This window comes from Anopheles coustani, chromosome 2 (genome assembly GCF_943734705.1).
Source record: "Anopheles coustani chromosome 2, idAnoCousDA_361_x.2, whole genome shotgun sequence".
Lineage (NCBI taxonomy): Eukaryota > Metazoa > Arthropoda > Insecta > Diptera > Culicidae > Anopheles > Anopheles coustani.
The window spans coordinates 86,607,151-86,627,739 of record NC_071289.1 but is presented as its reverse complement, the minus strand read 5'-3'; the positions used below and the strand labels follow the sequence as shown (position 1 = coordinate 86,627,739).

The 20,589-nt window shown below is 39.7% G+C and overlaps 1 protein-coding gene and 1 pseudogene across 1 annotated transcript in view; both read right to left on the bottom strand.

The window, feature by feature from the left end:
* The window catches only part of LOC131265225 (astacin-like), a 197,042-nt gene that overhangs the window by 99,510 nt on the left and 76,943 nt on the right, over positions 1-20,589 (bottom strand). The gene's annotated exons all lie outside the window — the stretch shown is intronic.
* On the bottom strand, positions 8,746-9,819 carry LOC131265227 (putative nuclease HARBI1; annotated as a pseudogene).

Here is a 20,589-nt window from a genome sequence, read left to right as displayed (position 1 = left end):
GTTAAACTAGGCCCGAGGCGTACGAAACGTCCCTTACCACCGTGAAAGTTCTTTCATTCGCTACCCTGCGCGAGGTTGGATCTCCACACTTTGTTCCGGACCGCAACGGGTAACGAGCATCATGGCCAAGGGACAGGAAAAACCACCACCGTGTCTTTGCACAATCAATGCAATTTTCACTTTAACGGCTGTGACTGTCGGGAGCGCAAGGATGCACGTCTCTGGCTTTTTTACCGTGTTAATTCAATTGCTACAGTCGATTGAATTTGTCGTTTGATGTTGCTTCTTATTCCTTCCAGGCAATGCTTCCATTTTCAGGTTGAGATTTTAATTAAAATGCTGCCTACTGAGAACATCTGCTCCTAAATTGACTTTATTCATACTTATATTAGTTTTGACTAATATGGTCTTTGTTTTCCCTGATTCACTTGAACCGAGAAGATACTTTTGTTTCTCAGTTTGATTAGTTTTCCGTTTGAAATATTTAGTTTGAAGTGGCTAAGCATATCATAAATTTGCTTCGTAAAATAACATATAATTTACACATTAACAACGGAACCGTTGAAAGAACATAATTGACAAAAGATATGCAAACGAATGCATCATAGCTAAACAATTTCCAACAATCTCTCGCGACAATAATAGCTAAATACCGCAAATCAAACCCAACACAACTCAACCATGTAGAAACTTACAATCATGCATAATAATACACCAAACGGATGCATTTCCGAGCGAAAGCATTCCTTAGGGATAACTATTTGTACACAACAACAACTGCACCCATCTTTTGTCAAATGGAAGCGATTTCGCAGTATCCGTAATTAATGCAACCCCTTCGACACGATTTCAACGAAATTTCCATCTGTATCCGAGGAGATATCCGAATAATCTCAATTCATGTTGATTCCCTCAAGATTGAACGCAGCTGATGTTGGATGGGGACATAATTCCACCGGCAAGTAAGTCAAATGAGACAGTTAGTCGGCCAGGGATTGACAAACAATTCCTACAAGAAGCCTGAATCAAATTGTCTCATTAACAATCTTGCTCGGAGCTACCTTCGCTACAGATAAAAGCTACCTACTAGTAGGTTAGACTGAGTATAGGCTAGATCCCTTGGCGCAACTGCTGCCGGGACTAAACTTTGTGCCGTTCGTGGTTCTGTCGGCAGGAAATTCCCACGCAATGCTATTGAAACATTGCGGATGGTTGTCGTTATGTCCGTCACATAAGGTATCTTTGTAGGGGCAAATGATCATCGTTGGTGATTATCCATAATGTGCAACATGGTTGGGAAATTCCAGCTGCATTATTTCCAAGAAGCATCAATAAATTAATGTTTGTTCTTGGGGAAACGGTGCAAGCCAGCACATTTCATTATGCATCCTTTGGAAACAAACCTTTAGTAAGTATATGCAAGATTGGATTTGAATACAGCTCATTATACCCTCCATATAACTGTTTAATAAATAAACATTTACGAATGTTCGGAATCTTTGATGAACACTGTAATATGCATACCAAATAATGTTTCTCAAATATCCAAACGCAAGGACGAACAGAATCATAAAAGGCGTGTTTCGCAACATCTTACTCTTCTTTAAGGTTTCGAACGCAAACCACGGTCAGCAAACCTGCAACTGCGAAAATTAAACCTTTTAATGAGCCATTTGCTTAATGCCTCCGATCCGACCTCAGCACTGTGTTGCATCATTGCATTCATTACACGTTCCTCGAGCGAGGTTCCGTCTTTTGTAGCTCTGAAAACACGATGCCGTGTGGCTGAAGATGCCAAATTCGACCAGCTCCGGGCGAGAACTATTACCTTTGAGTGCCGTTAAGTAGAATTGCAACTGTATGGTCACCACATAGCGAGGGAATATATTCTTCCGGAGACCCACGGAAGAGGCCACGTTTCGGACGTTGGATCGCCAGAAGTTGGAACGAAAACTGTTAAGTACGGTGGGTGTTAATGTGCTGGATGCGTAACTTGAATCTAACATGAAGCGTAAGCATCGTTACCTATTTTCCTCCCCATGGACGAGAAAGCTATCCAAATGCGCTCCTTCTATCCCAACAGCCTCTTTTCAATCCCTTAGGGGCACTAATGGCCATAGAATGATTAGCAATGAGAGTCGGCCCTTAGGAATGAAACAATTGTAACAGTTTCTAGCATCCGTTTTTCATCGCTGTCGAATCACGCTCGAATTGCACTCAAGTCTGGCTTTTGGTCGCGTAAGCTTCTGCTGCTCTTGCCTGACGCACTGCACTGCCAGTGCATGGCTGCATCGTCATAATGGATTTGTGATTATCAAAATCGTCCAATGTTCGGAATTTTCTGAACTCCGTCAACGACCGACGGCATGACAGTTTCTGTACTCGAGGTACCTTTCTTTTCGCCCTTAGAATGATGCACAGGAATGGGAAATGGCTGTCTTTTGCACCACCACAGTACAGGATTAAATACCAACTACGGTGTGGCCCTTTTACGGGGATATCCTTTGCCTGCAAACAGCTCCAACGTTGAGTTACAAATGAGCTCAATCTGTGTCAAATTCATTGCTAGAAACTGCCACAAGTCACTGCACAGATTGGTTGTCCATTTAATCGAATTTACCTTCAACCAAGCAAATATCTTTTCGAAAGTGCAACAAAGATTCTGGACTGCTTCACGGAGAGGGTGACAGCAATGATGCAAAAGTGCCTCCAGGGATTAGTCCAGAACCAAGTTCGCTTTTCAACGCAGTGCAATGAATTTACTGCAGAGGGCAATTAACAGCAAAAACAGGAAAATACTTCAAACGATTTACATCAAAGTGAGAAGTTTACGTTCGCTTATGTTACTCGTCCGGATATTTCATCATCTTAAGTTCTGATGTAGAACGCTCACGGTGGATATAAATAAGCTTCCAATAATTCTGATAAACAAATTTGAACTAATAAATTCAAGAAAACATCATTATTTGTTAGTATTTGCTTTGAGGATTCGAACAGTCAAAGTATAAATTATAACGATGGCATATTTCGTAATGAGGGACTGTTTATGAATACAAGCGAAAAAAATTATGTCTGGTGTTCTTAAACGAGAAAATTCAATTTTTTTGACCATTAGTAACAACAACTAAAATTTCGTAATATTAAATGACTTTGTAACGTTCTTCAGATTTATTTCCAATATGCATCTTGAATAACGCTTATCTTCAAAAAACAAAACAAAATACAATAATTTCTTATCCAACTATTCTTGGGATTCGAATCTTTAAACGTTGATTAATCTTTCGAAACTTTTACGAATCTTCATGATAGCATCAAGTACTTATTCTATGCCAACACTCTGGATAAAAAAGCCGAAAAAACTAACATACTTTTCGTTCTGATCGAACCCTTTGTGGTGATGTCCGGCATTTCAATGTCCATAAACTACCCGAGCATCACCCCATGGAAAGTCCATCAGGTTCGAACACAATATCGTACGAAAGTAATTTGTAAACATAACCTAATCTAAATCAGGCCCTTTTTCCTGTCACTGATTGACGATGCGGCTAATCCGACCTTTCGTTCGTTCGACGATCGCGTTGAGTGGATTTAGCTAGCGGAAAATTAGTCTACTCCACAATGTGACACAAAGTGGCTCACCTTCTTACGGCTAAAGGGATAACCTTATCGGCCCAGTGCAAACATCACAGTCCAGCCGGCTGACCGTGGTCGGCCGGAATATTAAAAGTGTGCGTACGACGCAACCGACCAAACATTCCAAACTTGATTTCAGACTTTGCTTGATCGGTTTGGAACCTTTTTCAATGCTCCTAAGAATACGAAACTCAATTTGCGAACCGCAAGACCTGCTCAGCCGGTATGGATGTTTGTGTGTGTGATTCTGCCGAACCGGCCAGCTATCAGCAAAACTATGAAACTAACAAAACAAGCATCATTTATGGTAAACTTTGCCGCCTAATTTGTCTGTCTAGTCGAAGATACCTTTCCGTTTCATAGTGTATACTAAAATAGTAGCAATCAAAAAAACCTTTTCAAGGGATGTATTAAATGAGATGTCCACTGATCGAACGAATAACGTTCATACAGGCAATGCTATGGAAATTCTTCCAGATTTTCATACACAGCTAAATGAACAGTATGTAATTTAATCACTATCTTTGTTACACGTTAATCGTGAGTTAACAAGATAAAATATCTATCAATTCCATTAAACCTAATAACTTTGTTTCATAACGGAACAGAAATACGAGTATGCCATAAAAACAATTAAACTGTGCCAAATTATTCTGCAATAAACAACATAAATACCAAACTTGGTATTTATTTATATATACTTGTTGTTTATAAAATTCAAGTGCAAAAAAAATGCTTCCAATCGTGGATTGGATTTATTTTGTCATCTTCCCAATATTGCATTTTTAAAGAATCCACGAGTAATTTCGTTTCGCATTAATCATAATAAGCATAATTCAACTCAACAATACCAACACGTCACACATCAGTATCGACATTCCGTGGGTTTTCATTAACATCATTGCATACCTCATTAAAAAGGTAAATTAATACGAATGAAAACGGCGCTAACGACATCCTACAAAACCGGTACGAGCAATGCGAAGGGCAGCTTCGAGTACCTCCATCCACCAGAAATCCAATTACTCGAAGGACTCTGGCGTTTTTGGGAAGGGAGCATTAAAAAATGCATGCCAAAGAAAGCAAAAATGAATTTCTTGACCCTCGCGTAATTCAAACGCGAACACTTTTCCATCATACAAATGATCAACTTTCCTGCTGCTAGGTGAGGGCCCTTGGGAGTCAAACATTCCGCTTCAACCACAGGAGAGCGACCGCGAGAGCTTGACGTACTGTTTGCGTAGGTTGATAGATTTTTCTTTATTTGGCAAAACTGGAAAGAAGACGTTATTCACTATTGCGTGGATGGTGCTATTATTTGCCGATGCTTGGCTTCTTGGTTTGGAATTTTCCACAAAAAGAAAACCGGAAGAAGCTAGAACAAAATAAAACGAAGAGCTGTTGACTGGAGTTGACTCTGGGTTTTCTGCCACGTTTCGTGTGGCAATTCGGCTAGCAAAAGGTCAGCAACATAAGAGATCCCCTTTTTACGCCAACCGCACTGGAGAGCTATATTTTTTCCTTCTCTCAAGCATGGGGTTTATGGACCCGCTGACAGGACAATCTGCCTAGGGATTTCAAGATGACCACAGCCACTCGTGTCTGCTCGGGACGGTGACTTACTACTTGACAACTGACAGGCACACCAGTCCGATTGTGTTCCCCCTGAAGGCCGGGGGTACATTTGCCTCCAGGGCAGAAGCTAGACATAAATCCTAATCATTTTAATTATCTGGAGAGCCAGCAAAAGATCTTTCCCTGGATGAAAGATACGTAAACATGGTCCCATCAAATGGGACGTAACGGACACTTCCTCTCTTTGACGAGTAAATAGACTATGGTTTAGTTTTAAGCTGTCTTATCCCGTGACTACTATGCGGTTGACAGCTAAGCACATGACACCACTAAGAAAAATCTAGGTTATAAAAGGAAAAACCAGATAAGCCCATTAAGTTCGCCAAAAAATGTACTTGATTCCAGAGAAACTTGAGAGGTTTTATATCAAATTGTCTTTTGGCCTTTTTTATTATTTTGTTGTCTGAAGAACCGTACACATATAAATATAATACTCAATGTTTAAACATACCTTAAATTCTTTGTCCTTGAAATCAATAGCGTCTTGATTGGTGAAAGTTATATCTAACGCATAAGCGATGATTAGCTGAAACCAAAGTAAACTATCCTACATTATGCCGAGAAGATGTTCAAACAAGGATATTACTTATCGAAGAAAACCGACCAGACACATGATCCGCCTGTCAGGGTTGAACGCTGATACGTCCGGAGAAAGCACTTTCCATCAAATGGTGAAGCTTGTCATGAGTCTACAAACAGAAGCACGTCAATCTTGAAGTAAGGCTTAAAGGTGATGCGTGGTGGTGACTTAGAAATGAGTCAAAATGGCTCAGAAGACTGTGTGGGAGTCGCGCAATCTCTCGGCGGACATGCAGTTGTGTTAAAATTGAAATCTTTCACCCTCATCATAGCTGTCATCCCGCCGCCATTAATCATGGACAGGACGTATCGCAGGAAGTCGGATCAAGGGCTGGAGACGTGTGCGTAGATAGGTGGATGACACGAATATTCCCACGACATCTCACGGAAGAGGTGACAAATGAGAGTGAAGTCGTTTATCACATTGCTTACCTTTCCGGTGATGGAATGCATTCCTTGCATTCTGAGACACTTCCGGACCATACATGTTCACAAGCATGTGAAACGACACGCGACATATGAACCTATTCCGGCTGTATCCAGCAAGTATTGCGATGCAAATTTATGTCATGCCCAGGCCAGAGCAGGGCAGATAGTATCAAACACCACTTTTGCGACCCCTTTTCGTCCCTAAGGAACTCCGCCCGAGGGGAATCCAACGCGGGTTGTAATTGAATTAACTTTTACTGGCTTTCGTTTTAAAGATTGCCAGCACATTGTAACGCATAGAAATTGTGCCTCAGAAACCAAAGTTCGATAGGCTTATATTTATTCGACTGAAAAATACGAACAGAAATATTAGTAACAACATATTTTTTGGTTTCCGGAAATCATAAATTCCATTTAATTTACGTTTCATACTTTTCCACTTTTTCTCACTCGACATTCCATTACTGTATCAAGTATCAAAGCGGGGAGCATTAATAATAATATTAATAGTTAAAAATAAAGGATCATAGCTCAAATAACTATTTGAATTTCTATTCTATTTAATATTGTGTAACAACTTTCATCCTAATATTATGATCATAGGGTAAATGTACCAATAGTGGTGCACTTAGTAATGTAAATACCAATTAGATGTAATTTATGAGTGTTAAAAACACAATATTCTACATATTTAAATCAATTATGATCGAAACATGACTTTTCTTCTGAAAAACATCTATTTTCACCGTAAAACATACAAAATACACGAAAAAAAGCGTATTTTTCTTCCTAGTCGGTTGTTCCTATTATGGAGGTATGGTTCCTATAGTTGTGGTATCGTGTTCCTATAGTGGTGGTAGTACCAAAAACTTGAATATATTTTGACTATTACTTATTTTTGAAGCATATTTCAAACAGAACGGTAAAATACTCCTTGACCAATGCGTTGTCATTGAAAGGACTGTATTGTTTTACCGAAATATGTCCAATTTAAATTCATTAAAAAATGCTCAGAATATTACAGCTAAAATTATAGTATATGCTTTATAGCGTATCCTTCACCTGCTTTCTTTTTTCTTTCCTCTGCTTCTTCTGCTGAGCCTTCTCTCCAGTTCCGCATTGTTTATTTTGTAGAAACAGAATAAAATCACTAAATTTACCTGACTATGGTACCTATCGCGAACCAACTTAACAACCGGTCGATAAACATATCCACCGATATAATGACAGTAATGGCGGAATGGTATCGCAACGCATCAATTTTATCAACCCGTAAAAACGCGTGTACAATTGCCATGGCTACCGTACAAATCGTGGGGAAAAAATCGAGCAGTTGTTAAAAAAGTCTTTAATTTGCATCGCGAACGAAACATTTTTTTTTTTATCGACCGATATATTTAACTACTGCCTCAACCCATCCGATATACTGAAAAGAGCTGTTGACCGTGGAAAAATTTATTTAAAAAAATGTAAAAATGTTATTCTGTGTAAATTTTTCGCTTCTTATTATTTTTTAACCACTTTAGCCCATCAAAAAATTTATTTTTCTGGTAAAAATTTTTTTTTGTTTTAAAATTTGTTTTTTTATTTAACCGCCTACACGGGTAGTTTTTGTAGTTTTATATTCAAATAACAATTGATTGGATTGTCGTATCGGCATGAAACTTTTAGAATGCCTAGAAATAGTAATTTTCTATCGTTTTGTTAAAAAAAACGTTTATAAACAAATTTAAATAATTTTTATTTGCCGTTGTCGGTCGATACCCCTCAAACGTTCCGTATTTCTCGTACTTCCGACCAATTTTCATTTTATAGAGATGTCGGATCGATTTTAAATTTTCAGTGAAGATACTTGAAGGTGTTTTCCAAAATATTGTATAACTTTTATAATTTCAAAAATTCATTAACTATATTAATTTGAGGTTCCAAAAAATTTCAACGATATAAAAAAATGAGTATTTTTCTTTTGTACAGTTATGCATTGTGTTCCCTGTTCTTATAAATTCACGTATTTTGCACCACTACACCACTTCGCCTAAGACAAAGTTTTGTGATTGCCCAGTATTTTTCATTGGGGCGAAACTGTGGGAAATTTGGTTTTGGTACAAAATGAATCTTATTGGCCCTGTACCACTCTAAGACAACCTTAGAATAATGGCAGGTCAAAAACTTGGTAGAAAAAAGTACGAGAATGTATAAGAAAGAAATAGAAAAATAGAAATATTCGTTGCTTAATCATCCATGGTTTTAAAGGATAAGCAGAGTCCCCTAAACAACAATAAAAAAAATCATAAATATTGGGTACAAGAATGTCATATGTAAATAGACTAACCCAACAGCTTCATCGTTCGGTCACCACTGTTTCATTTTTCTTCTAAGTATGAAGATATTTGGCTTGTATTGTATTATCTACAAATAGGATCATTTGCCTGTGGTCACATATCTAGAAGATCATTATCAATAAGCATTTTATAAAGAAGTGTTAAATTTAATATTTACCATTAAAGCGTTTAAACTGTAAACCCCTTTTCTATTCAAATATTGAATTGAGATGTCGTAAAGTGCGACAATTCTGATGTGAGTTCCATCGGTGTACATCACTACACAAGGACAGGTAATTTTATATAAAAAATCTCCTGGCGTCTGCTTTTTCGTCGGCAGTCATATCCATGGTTATGAAATACGTTCCAACGCGGCTAGAGTTTGATCTAGCGTTTCAGAAAAAGTAGTTTGGGCAATTGCCATAGTAAAATCGTTACCAACACCTTGTTGGTACGACCCTTGTGCAAAAAATCGCAGTTTTGTTCTCAATTTTTCTTTCGCCGATAACCCACGTTTATGCTTATGCTAGTTCCACTTTGTCAAGGATTTCTTCAAACAGCCTCTTCGGAACTCGGTAATTGTTAATGAAGATGAAAAAGGAACATGTTAAAACAGTGGCAACGATTGTTGAGCCAATACGCTTACGTTTTATCCGATAATTCAAGCGGATCAAAATGCTTCTTCAATCGCCTACGGCAGGGGTGTCAAACATGCGGCCCGCGGGCCACATGCGGCCCGCAAGAACATTGGGTGCGGCCCGCGACCCCTTTGAAACATTACATCGAAAGAAAGAAGATAACAAATGCGGAGCAATAAGTTAGCTATTGTAATTATATACCTTTACTTTTCTAAAATCTTTACCAAAATACACAATAGTGTTGAACTGCAACATATATTTCAATAAACTTGATTTGAATTCGTTAAAATTTGGAAAACGATTGAGCAACAAACCCTCTCTTTTACTCAAAATTGGTAAATTTTATAAGAAGTAATATAATATGAAAAAATGTGAAAATGTAAAACTATTAAGATAAAACCACATTGATAACAACATATTTTCATCACTCCAATCAATTATATGGTTTGGCCCGCGAGCCTATTTTGGGAGAAAATGCGGCCCGCAAGGTGAAACGAGTTTGACATCACTGGCCTACGGTATGCTGCTAGATTTATCTCCTCTTCATTCTCCGCATCATTTAAAAAGAATAATGAATTTATCATTCTAATGTTTTGGATGCTTCACGAACAAAAATGCTTCTCGATACGATAGAAGTCGCACTAATTGTAACGTTGTTAAAAGTAAACAAACTCTAGGTTTCCATGGTAATTTGACAGACGGCGAAACTACTCGATAGGTATTTTTATGGGTTGTTATAATTTTACCGACTGCTCAGTTGAATACATTCGCGATACCAATTTGAGTAGATAAATTTATCGGTCGATATAATCAAACGGGTTGGTAAATTTTACCGACTGCTTTCGCGATAGGTACCTATATTGGCCAAAACCGGAATAAAAGTAAAATATACTTGTGAAAAAATCTATGGCTACTATAGGAACAACTTGGGTTTTTGTGCCTATAGTGGCACTATGGTAAAAACTATGAAAATATAATAAAATTAAGGTAAAATGCACTTATTTCGTGTAAATTAGTTATATTGGAGTACGTGAGTAGCGAAATCATATGGTTTTAATGATTTTGTAGTGATTTCTAGCCTTAAGGAAAACATGATATTCGTTATAAATTCTTAAGGAATGCAGCATGTTGGGACAACCTGTTTAGAAAATATGAATTTTGGAGCTTCTATATTACGGAATGAGATGGTTCATCTTTTTAACACTCCGCAGAAGATCAAAGAACATTTCATAGAAGAACAAATAACTCCATTGTATATATATCGGCGTAGAGCTAGGATTTTATTCCACTACAACCACTATTGGTACTAGCTCCACTATGGGTGCACTTACCCTAGTTGTTTCATCCTACTCTCATAAGAAAAATCCCAAAAATGTTATCCAACTAACTTAAGTTGCATCTTAAGTTTCCACTTCTAGCAGAAAGCCCATCAGAGTAGGCATTCATCCGTAACCCACACAATTGATTCGTAGATTGTATTTCAATCACGATCCACCAGATCCCTCGAGCTGTTACGATGGGAAACTTCACCTTGGGTCACAAACGACCACCCAGTAAAAAGCAGTTTTCTCATTACGCATATCCCCCGAGTTCGTTTGTAGATTTTTGGAAAAGCACGAAATTTCATCAGTGGTTGGCTTCCGACCGACTCTCACTCGCGCCCAAACTGTTGACAGTGATTTATTGCTAATGAAGTTGGAGAGCTGCTGGCCGAACCAATGGCGATCCATGCAGTTTCCCGGTAACATCCGGGACCGTTCGGGTTATTCCAATGGGAACGTGGAAGCTCCAACGACGGAACCAGCTGATGAAACTGTGGAATAGAAAGGAATCCAATATTACAAAAGCGCCTGAAAAATAGTGTTTTGCACTGGGAAGCTTCCATCGTCCAGTGTGTCAACAAATATCCTACAAGCTCCAAGGGTACCATTTTGAATTTCGCACAGGTAAGGCAGGCAACCACCAAAGGGAACGTCCATCAACCAGTGCACAACCGACCTATTCGTCGGCCCTAGCCTGGCTCATCCGGCTATTACAGCAAAGTGTTTCCGCCTCCGTCACGGGCCAGCAAGGCTTTGCATTATTGCACCTTGGAGGCAGTTGGCTTCGGTCGTTTAGAACCCTCCGAAGCCTACAGAAATCCTTTCCGAACGCCGGAAAATTGCAACGATGTAACGAGTCGCGGCAACGACATGAGATGTAGCAAACAAAAAAGGACCTCTTTCACAAGCCCACGTGCTCGACCTGGATACTGAGCGTAGCCAGAAAACCTGTGCAAGCTGAGACGGAGCAAATGTCCTTTTATATTTCAGCAGGCCAGACCGGAAAACGAAACCGAACCAATTTTTGTCCTTAACGATCACATTTTGGGTGCAAATTGAATTCCGTTTGCTGAATGTGTAATTGTTTTCCGCACGCATACAACAGACGCTACTTGCTTTCTGTTGTTGGTTTTTGCTCATTCCAGGGTGAGAAAATTTGTTTCGACTACGTAAAAAACAAATAGGAGCTCACGATTTTATAACTTTGATTCTTTTTAGTTGAGTTACTCGCACGGTTTTTGGTCAATGCTTATCATATTAAGAAATAACATGTTTGCTGCATAGATTTGTACCTCATGCTATTGTCTCCGTAGTTGAAATACAGAAAAACCACCAAATGATAGTCGTTAACAATATCGTGCAGCACAACATAACAAATAGGCAACAGCCTGGATGTTGGTTTTCCAGAACAGCCTGGACGTTGGTTTACCGATGAACGATTTTCTCATCGAAAAACTTGACACATAGTCAATATCGATCGAAGAATAACAAGAGGAATGGTGGATGTTCCCGGGTCCGGACACAACAATTCCAAACAAACCTCGTGTCGATTGAACGTTGCTGCTGAAAACTTATTTTCTAACTTTACGTCATTCAATGCCAATCATCGAACGAAGTAATCTCCAATCTAATCAACTCTGAAAAAGAGAACAAAATAACTTGCATCGACCTGGACATGTGCTGCAAATGATTGGAAACTAATTTCGATGCAGCTTCGTAAAATAACTCTCAAAACGTACTATTGTAGCAGCAAATGTTTACCGTACTTAATTACTGAGTAATTCAAATACTTTCGCCGTTACTCGATGAGTAATGGAAACTGATGGGTAGACTTTATCATATCCCTCTGTCCATTCTCTTCATCATTTCTTTCCATTCCCGAAACCGAATGCAATTCTATTCGATCCGTCTAAAACATGGAAAAGGGATCAACGAAAGGAGCACAATGGAGTGGGTCAAATGGAAAATGCTAACTAATGGTGAATTGGGGAGAAAATAGAGTTCAGCTTCATTGAACATTCGATTTGTGATCAGTAAAACAATCAACTAATCGCTACTGGATTTTCCGCACCGATTTCCCATCATTACACGGCTGGACGAACACAATTTTCTAAAGCTCCCACCACTCAATAGATTTACGAAACATCGTGACGTTTAGTGGTTTAAAATGTTTACATCCACTTATGGTATCACTTGCAAAGAGTTTTGATTTTATAATTTCTGCTTGTATTATCTATACATATCTGCGTTATTTGTTAGAGAAGTTGAAGAGTTTTCGATATAAATGCACTAAGCAATACCAAATTAATTATAACAGATTGTTTATTGTACCAACTAAAATAGCATTATGAACAAACTTTGATGGTAAATGTTGCATACCTTGTTTTTTTTCCTAGCTATGATTAAACTCACTTTGGAAATTCCATTGTGACTAAACATAGGATCAATGCAGCGTCTATTAGTAAGTTTCGCAAACATATGTGTGTGCACGTGTATGTGAGTGAGTGTCGGTGATAAAAACAGGAAACTGCTGTCGTAGTAAAGTTACTACTATCACATCCGAGACCGGGTGCCGGTATCGTTTAGCGTTGGCCCGAAGCCAACCCGGAAAGGCCAATAGCAAAATGACCTCTGTTCGGTGCAACAGAGTGTGAACTAAAACTTTCTCACTGACAAACACACACGCACACGTACGCACGCATGTAGAAAGCCACTTTCTTTGCTCTGCCACCGGGTCAACGGATCATCATCTTCGGTGTGTGGGTGCCCGGTGTAAGTTTTCCCGATAGTTTTTAAACTAAAAGAGTTGACCCCCTCCGACGATCAACGTTCCGGGGAGCGATTAAACTTGCTTTTCCGGTTCCAGGTCGAGGCCCGTATCTTCCGGTCCAGCGAACATGAACGGGACACGGAAGAAAAGCACAATGCGCCACCGTTTAAATCGAAGCGGAATTGAACCGTTCGGGATAAGATTATGAATAGGATCGGGACCGGAAGAGGCTAGGGTGGTGCAAACGTTCGATAACCCGACCATCTGGGGCCGATTTATGTAACCACTTTCCCGGTTCCGGGGAACTTTTTCCATGTTTTGGTAGGGTGTTTTTTTTTATCCTTCTTCCAGTACCTTCAATAATCATCCAGTGGCGAACCGATTTTGTCTGGCTGAGTTGCGTTTATAGGTCACCCTTTGGATGACAACCGCCTTTCCTTTGTTCTATAGAAAAACATGCATAGCCCATTCCTCCACACAGAACCGAGGGTGGCAAAGTTAGGTCGTAAATTGTTTTCACGGGACAAATATTACTTTAACTTTGTTGCGGTTTCTACGTGAGTACCAAGGAATTGCGTATCCACCCGTTTACAGACCGAAATGGGATTGAGGGGACCATTTCCGCATTCCGCAGTGCCATCGACCGGAATATAGATGACCTGATGGGGTCATAAAAGGGACAGTCACCGTCAACTGACCGGATGGCTGGAACTTAAATTTATTCAATCACCCTCATTACGGGAAAGAGAAAAGGGTCACCGAATGGAGGTCCTTGCAGGGAAAACTGACGTGCACTGTGTAAATCCAGAATGAAAGTGCATCAATCATATCCTTGGGGATACAATTAACATACGCTCAGGGTAGAAAGACACGTACGATGGGAAGTAAACCCCAACTCAAAGGTTATGCGCCACTCGACGCTAATAAAAAAATCCTTTTTCGAGCTGTTAGTAAAATAAGCTGCATTAAAGGATATTACTAGAGTCGCAAAGTTGGTACATCGGAAATCGGGTCCATATTACGCATGAATTGCATGGTACTTCTGGGAAGCCCGTACTCACCCACACATTCAGATACACACGTGTATTAGCCCTTTTCAGCAGGGCTATGTGAATAAATTATCAGCATTTGTGACTTTAATGAAAATAAATCACTTTATTAACAGTCAATCAGTTCCCAGTGGGAATGGAACAAATTTGTTTAATTGCTCGTTATCGTCCTCACACGATCCATTAATTGATCACATTTAAATTATTTTTTAATGTTGCTTGAATGTGTTGGTGTTTGTTTGAAAGGTTCTAGAGAAAAAAACATGCCCTGTGAGGAAATGTTACATCCATGGAAAAAAGTGTAGGATGTTACGAAGAAAAAATGCGACATGACTGCACACGTCCGTATTTTACATAGCAATAGTATTCTGAACCAGGTTAAATGGATTAGTTAAAATGTGGACCGGATTGCAAGGGGCAGCTAGCTCACTTTTACCTCATCCGTTATGCCATCAAGCCTGTACAACTCTGCAATCAATTTTTAATCCATCCACTAACTCGATAAGCTGACTGTCAAAATGTTCCATTTCGTGCTCGCTGATACGCTCGCTTGCAGGTTTGTTTTTATATCTTTGTTATTTCTATAACGTTCGAATAACCTCAAATGAAATTAGCTACGGCCCTGCCAATCAAGCCATTCAGTGAATTCCAACAGGGAAAAACGGGCGGAATACTGTGATCGAATTACAAAATAGTCTTAAAAATAACGAAAAAATCGATGCAGTCCGATAGGTTACGGTATGTGACAATAGAACAATAGGAATGTCTTTTTGGGACATTGGGAATGTGACATTCAACATTAAGAACATGTAATGTGGTGATATTACTTTTTATTTCATTAAAAAATTACGTAATTTTTTAAATTGCTCCACTCTCTGTCATTGTAACAATGTTGTTGAAATCTACTTTCCATCGGCTTTCGGGAAGTAAATTGGCTGGTGAAATCATATAACGCGATCGGAAGAGGGTATTTTTCAGACCAGAATCAATCGCTGTCTCGCGCGTGTTCAATCGTGCGTGAGCTGTTAGAGAGAAGGAACGAAGAAACAATAAAGAAAATAGATACGACAGTGATACAAATGGATATCCAAAGCATGGACAACATACATGGACATGGTTGGGAGCTTTCAGCTCCCAAGGGAGCCTTCCATTATTGGCCCACGAGGTCCAACAAAATGTTTCGAAAGAAAAACGCATCGAAACGAACGTCTTCCGGCTTCCGGCTTCCGGCTTCCTGGGTGCCATGTTTCGTACGTGTCGGGTCCGAGGGCTGGAATCCCGATTCCCCGTCACACGCACCAGCTGTGCACAATCGGTAAAATTTCTCACGGAATTCCCACCCACCCTGAACCAACAGGGGGGAGAAAATCTGACGAAGGATGGGTTGAGAGCACACGAACTGAGCTCTTCCCATCGCTTGCATCTTCTTCGTCCGGGTTGCTGGGAAAGAAATTGAATTTCCTTTTGGATTAATCTCAGACAGTAAATCTCGTTTTCCCAGTCGTGTTGTGCGGACGAGAAGATAAGTTTCACCATTGTTTCCGAAGGTCCCTGCTCGACTGACGGTAAGGAGCGATCCGGTAGAAGCAAGCTGAGCGAAGGAAAATAAACGACGGAAAACATCCGAAGGCCAACAGATAGTTCTGGGGATGGAGACTGGGAAGCGAAGCGGAAGATTCAGAGGACGCCTTGCGTAGAAATGCATCGAATCCTGAGGAATCCTTTTCCCGCGTGCTGCATCGAACAACCCAGAATGTGCCCATTCCCAGCGGTGCATCCAGCGAACAGGCATTTCAAAATACCCAACGTTTGGCTGAGACGATACATTATCCGCTTTTACATGATGGAAAACTTGGAACAGCCGACAAGTTGCATGAGAAATTTTCCATTATCCAATCAGCTCCTGCGACGGGTGGGAAAACCCCAGTAGGGACAACGATGGCCACGAAGAAGAATGCAATGATCAATCGTCTCGAAGCTCGTCGACGACTTCTCAGCTGCGTAGCGAGCCGCTTTCTCCACGGTGGTCCAATAGTAAGTGACGGAATTGATTGCAGTATAATGAAACGGAACGGTTGGAAAATGCACTTTGTCTTGGAGAGTGGGCCTCGCTTCCAATACACGCTTTTATTAAGATATTTCCCCGTTGGAGTTGCACTGACGCACCGGAGCGCCCAGCTGTCGCACAATCGACTCAATGGATGGAACCATCAAAGTTAAATCAATCAATCGTAGTACGAGTAGAAAAAGGGTTCATGAAATGGAAACCTCGCCTGGGTATGGTTCATTTATATTTCACTAGTTTACTCTATTCCCAGTCGATGTAGTGAGATATATCGCTAAGTGAGGGCGAACGAAGTGAGAGGAAAATAAATGGCTCTATATTAGAGATTACCCTAGTGCCTACTCAAACACATAGCACGTGTCGAGCTGAGGTGTTTTTGCATTGAAATGTATAGATGAACATGAACAGAATGCATTAAATTACAACGCCTTATTTGAAACTTGTTTTCGTAAAGCACCTTCGACACCCCGTTGCATGAGACTTTAATGTTATTTAATGTTTTTTAACATTATTTAATTTCAAAATGGCAAGTTCACCCTCGCGAAAAACCAATTTCCAATACGCGACAAAGTAACGCACATTTCCCGTTACAACAGAAAATGAGAAAGAAAAAGCAACATTGTTTTCCCTGCCAAGCGCTAATCCGGTAGCTTTACTCAGCATCAATATTGCCAATCGAAATGGCATATATATTTCCTCCTACAAATTTACCCAATTGCTCGAAGTTCAGGTTCCCGTTCCCCTTTCACCAGCAATTGAATTGGATCGTCACAACAACGACTTCTAGCAAAGCTTCGAGAAATGGCTAGTTCCAAGAGCTGGAATGTTTGTTCATCCTCGTGGATCTACCATCGAACGGAAGCGACGTCTTTTACATGCTTCGAGGCGGGTGTTCGGAAATAGTGGAAAATGAGTGTTCGGAAATAGCAGCTCAAAGTAGATTTATAAACAGGATTTGCTAGAGAACTTTCTAAAAGGTACCATGCACCGTAACTGAAAAGACCATTTCCCGAGTCTCGAGGCATGTGATAGCTTCTCGTTCCCATTATAAATGAGATAATTAAACTCACACCTCCCCGTTTTAGCACCCACTTTATTGCCACTCATGTGAAGCTTAATTATCATCATCACCATCGGTTAGGTTTGGTTGAGTAAATATTGATTTTTGAAAACAGAAATTAATTAAATCTGAACTAGAGCATGCAAGCTTTAGAGCAGCAAAAACCCCCTAAAACACGCACGACCGTTGAACCAAGGATCTGTTTACGTAAGATCCATTGTATTTTTTAATTGCTCCAACCAAAATTTACCAATGAAGACTTGTTTTTCCAACAACTCCAGCTTTCTGAAAATTTTCCATAGAGACTTTTCGACTTTAACACGCGCGAAGCTTGAAAATGTTCCGAGAAAACTAGCTTTGCTTAAGCAAATGTTTACTTATGCTCATAACGGCTTCGCCATCCCGCTGGAGCTATCCATCTTAACCGGATCAACCAAACTCTGGCTCAACCAAGGGATGAATATGGTACCTTGGGTGCGTCCGTGCCAAAAAACAATATGCAAACGTATCGTGCGGAACTTGCCATGGATAAACACATTCAATTTAACTTCTACCGCCCGCGCCCGTACACAACCAACCGCGCAACAAAGAACTTGCGATGGCGTGCCTTCAAACAAGCTTGTTTACAAGCGCAAAAACCATTTGCATATCGGCTGCAGGCGAACAAAAGGGCACAGGAAGGAAGGAAAGTGATCTGGTAGCTCGGGCGGTTCGGGAAAGTCAATGGTTGTAAGCGGTAAGTAAACACGTGTATGCTTTATAAGATGTGCCAACAGTACTGCTGGCATGTGAGCAAGGATACGCCGGATAGAACAATGTGCAAAATGTGCAAAAACAATTAAGAAATACATTCAAACGATAATCTATAATAAACATGGAGGGAAAAAGAAAAGACGGTTTGACAAACTCATGCTCATCAACGCAGATATTTTATCATCCACGCTGATCAAAAATAATGTTAAGCAATGTTTCAGTATTAAATAGACATAACTTACGGATCATCAGACTGCTTTTAAATTAAACCTCGCGCAACAGTACAGCATGAACTTTCTTTGATCTTTGAAATTAGCTAATAATGATGTATTAAAAATTTCAATAAAATGAATTAAGATTTCTTTTTTTTGCATTGAAATGAAGCAGTACGCCAGGGAAACTAATTAAACCTGAACCCAAAAAAGACAATTAAGAATGAACCCTGCATACCACACTTCATTAAAAAACATGTTTGACAACCTGTCCTTTTGTTTTTGCAGCCTGCGGAATCCCCAAGTAATCTTACGGAACGCATTTAAACGAAGGCAACTATATTACAACACCCTGAACATCAAACACAATAACCTCACGGCGCCAACGCCTAAATCAATCCCTGTTTATTTTATCCCTGTTCTAACACGATTTATTTTGCATTTTCGGCAATGTTCATCCCGTGGGAAGATGATATTAAACCGAATCCGACGCACGCCATCTGCTCCGGGTAGAACCGAAAACGCCTACATACTGAAAATTCCAACCCAAACCTTCATCATCCAGGCAACACCCGGGACCGGTGGTCCCAGTAGCACGATGAAAGGAAAATCGACGCTAGAATTTGATTGGCTCATCCTGGATTACTAAAACAGACAAGCGGAAAGACAGCAAACATTGGATTTCTATTTGTTGCATTGGTGACGATGGCTTAGGACTATTTCGTTCGATTGAGACATCTTTGATCTGACGGCAAGCGTAACGCACATTCCAGTCAATTGTCAGTGTACTGGTTGTATTATTTTTTCAGGATGCGTCAAGTTATTTATCTTTTTATAATTTATTTGTATTGTTTTGGTATCTATACGTTGATCTTTTTGATCGTTGATGACACAAGAGTTATATAAAAATTTATTATATAACTTTGTTCATTGCAGTGACTGTCTATTACAATGTCATGAGCTTAAAACATTAAAACATTTTGCCACTTCATGTGGAACACTGTAAAAGAAGCCAGAGAAGCATATTCTTCTACATAGCCTGCAATCAACGAGAAGCCAGCTAAAACAGATAAGATTAAAATGCTACCAATTAGTGCTATTCTTTTTTCGGTCTCAAGAAACCCTCGATAGAGATAACTTTCAACTGTCACACAAGTTATGCCTGGAAGGAAGAAAAGGATTTTCAAATGGAGTTAATTGGTTTTTGGTACTTTTATGGTCTGACTATTTCCAAGTTTTTTACCATCAGACACTCCTGTGTAGGTAATTTACAGGTACACTCACACTCGGTGCGCCATTTTCAGCCGGTCTTCCACGAAATAAGTCATAATCCCTGTCGTAATGGAAGTAGTACAGAAGTCCGTAAGTATGGTTTTTGACTGGCTCAAGTACTTAAAATGGCACTTATAGTTACAAAGGAGCCAACGAGTCGAATCTCACACCCTTGGTTAGCTAATATGTTGTTAAAAGTGCTCAGTTTTTTCCATAGTAGAAAAAAAACCCTTGTAACTTGAAACGCGTGGCATAAAATGTGACTCAGTAGCAAAACGATTCATGCAAACAATTTTAAACCGTAAGCTAAAAGTGCAGATAAACTTTTTTTCCGTTACACAGAAAGAAGATACAAAGCGGTCTCGATGCCGGGTTTTCTTGTCGGGCTTTTCTAATTAAACTTAACAGTATGTAAGATCGAATTTTTAATTTACGTATCCTTTTCACTTGGCGTAAAGTACTGGGCGCCTCCATTACGGTTAGTATTTTTGTGAAGGGAGGAAATTAAATAAAATCATTATACCACAAATCATTTGAAAATAGCTATTTCACACCACATTGCGCATATATAAGTCTTATACTGTGATTTTATATCATACCATCTGAGATTTGGTTTGAAAAAGTCATCCTCTGATTTTTTCCACCCGCCACAAAAACATGGTTTTGGAGAAAAAAGTAAATAAAAGTCGTGCTGGTGCAGCCGTACTCAAGCAGCGAGCAAACTTCACGGAAGGATGTAGGAGAAAAACTAAAAATGTAGCAACCATTACCGCCACCGTTGGGATTTTATCACTCATAATTAAACGCCAGCTGAATACACCCGAAAATACCACCGAACGAAGCGCATGCCA